Genomic DNA, 2,805 nt, shown 5'->3' on the forward strand with positions numbered 1-2,805 from the left:
AGCCATGCATATCAGTTATTTGATACTCTCCTGGACTCTATGTTTTCATTTACTTTTAGTCAGTAGTATTACTACTGAAGTATATTTTATTTTCCCCTAGTATTTTTACTTGTGTTTTCTCATATTTCCTTTATAGTCAATACTGTATTTTGGTAAGGATAGTATTTCGGGAAAAATTACTCTTTAAAACATAAATATGTCAGGTCTTGGTAGAAGACTTCTTTTATTTAGAAAATATAGGATTTTCTGGAAATGACACTAATACACCGCAAATTCTAAACTACTATCTTTCATAAAGTTATTTTGAATAAAAATGTGTATTTATACAAATGACACTACATACTTATGAACTCACCATCATTATAAAAATGCTGATACTCGCTTTCAAAATAACTTGTATTCTCAGGTCATCGATAGACAGGTACATCCCGGGAGCAATTGCGGAGACAGCCTAGTACCGAGTTGCATCTATATTATTTCTTGTATTACTCTGATGTTGCTATGAAGTGTAAACTATGTAAAACTATTACTATTAATGCAATGATTGTTGTATTTCGATTACTATACTGCATATGTTGTGATACTTGACATGACGTCATCCACCCCAGAATGTTTCCGTCGTTCCGGTTTTGGGGTGTGACACAGCTGCCATATGATCTTCACTTGGGGAGTGCATGAAACGACTTACAACGCTGACTGCATAGGCTATGTCCGGTCGTGTGTGCGATAAGTATATTAACTTTCCGACTAGCCTTTAATACCTTTCTTTACTAGCTGGAACTTGATTAGGATGAATCATAAGTTTGTGATTGATTTCGATTGGGGTATCAACCGGCCAAAAATTGAGCATTCCAGTTTCATCCAATAAATCCAACATACACTTTCGTTGGCACATGGAGATTCCCGCTTTAGACCTGGCCACTTCAATACCTAGGAAGTACTTTAGGTGACCAAGATCCTTTAGTTTGAATTCAGTTGCGAGGGTTATTTGTAGGTTTGACATTTCTTTTGGGTTGTCGCCTGTGACCACCATGTCGTCGACATACACAATAAGGCAGTCACCTTTCCTTTGTTTTCTTTGACGAATAATGTGTGATCAGCATCACTTTGCTTGTATCCAATTCTTTTCATGAAGTTTGAGAACCAGCCAAACCATGCCCGGGGAGATTGCTTTAATCCGTACAATGCTTTCCGTAACTTGCACACCTTCCCTTTACATTTTGTACCCGGCGGCTGATCCATATATACTTCCTCTTCTAAATATCCATTTAAGAAAGCATTCTTTACATCGTACTGTTTTAAAGGCCAGTTCCGATTTGCTGCTATGGAGATGAGAATACGGATGGTGTTGATTTTTGCAACAGGTGCAAATGTGTCTCCATAATCAATCCCATACTTCTGAGTATATCCTTTGGCTACGAGTCTGGCCTTGTATCGATCTATGTTTCCCATTAAATCAAGCTTAATCGTATATACCCATCTACATCCCACAATTTTCTTCCCCAGAGGAAGACTCGACAACTCCCACGTTTGATTTTTTGGAAGTGCTTCCATTTCTTGGTTCATGGCGTTCTTCCATTTTTCATCTTTCAAAGCTTCTTGTACATTGTTCAAGATTTTGACGGTAGATAGTTCGTTCTTCAACAAGGAGAGCATGAGACCTTGTTAAGTGATGAGATGAGACATAGTCGCTAATGGGGTATTTCGCCTTCACTTCTAGATCGGGTTGATATTGCTTCTTTGGTATCCCTCTATTATGTATTGCTGGGTATCTAGGTTCTGGAGTGTTATTAGTCTCCTGCAAAATAGAAACAGGTATTTCATCCTGCAAACAAGAAGCATTAGGTGTAGTGATGACCTCCGGATTCTCGATGCGGTTGGTGACGGGGTGTGTACTCTCTCGAGATTCATTTGTGGTATCTTTATCCTTGGTATTCTGCTCATTTCCATCTCCATTTTCCCCATTGATTTCACCATCAGATTCAGAGTTGTAATCTGTAATTTCAGGTGCAAGGTTTTCGAATGATCCACCGTTATTGTTTTCATCTTGACTTTCATGCGTTTCATGTGTGACTGATCCACCGCTGTCATTTTCGTCTTGACTTTCATGCATTTCATGTGTGATTTCTTATCCAAGTTGTGTTTTTCTCCCCCTGAAGATAACACTCATAACCGAAGAAGGAAACATTTTCATGGAAAACCTTGTCTCGAGTTACGTACATCTTTTGAGTCTTTGGGTCAAGACATCCATACCCTTTTTTTTTTGCTCGACATACCCGGGCTGATTGGTGTGCTTGTCAGTTCTTGCAGTTTTTGAAGCGGGGTTTTGAAGTCAATTACCCGAGATGGGGTTCTGTTCATGAGATATGTTGCCGAACGAACCTCTTCTCCCTAATATTCATGTGAAACATTCATATCAAATAAGGAGGCTCAGACAATTTCAAGGATTTGTCAATTTCTTCTCTCAACAAGCCCGTTTTGTTGGGGTGTGCCAACACACGACGTTTGATGCCAAATAAAGTTATCTTTACAAAATTGTTTCATATCTTGATTAATATATTCACCTCCATTGTCAGATTGGAGGATTTGAATGTCACTGTGATACTGAGACTTTATGAGATGATGTAATTCTTTAAATGCAAAATATGTTTCCCCTTTTGTTTTAAGCAAGGAAACCCATATCATAAGGGTGCATTCATCAATAAATGTTACAAAATATCGTGCACCATTAGGAGTAGGAATTTTTGCTGGACCCCAAACATCGGAGTGAATCGTTATAAAAGGAACTATGACTTTATTACTGCT

At 38.3% G+C, this 2,805-nt stretch overlaps 1 pseudogene; it reads right to left on the reverse strand.

Moving 5' to 3' along the window:
* Positions 1 to 595: 595 nt before the first annotated feature.
* On the reverse strand, positions 596 to 2,113 carry LOC145039502 (uncharacterized; annotated as a pseudogene).
* Positions 2,114 to 2,805: the final 692 nt, after the last annotated feature.

Source organism: Lactuca saligna, chromosome 4 (assembly GCF_052625555.1).
Source record: "Lactuca saligna cultivar CGN05327 chromosome 4, ASM5262555v1, whole genome shotgun sequence".
Classification (NCBI taxonomy): Eukaryota; Viridiplantae; Streptophyta; class Magnoliopsida; order Asterales; family Asteraceae; genus Lactuca; species Lactuca saligna.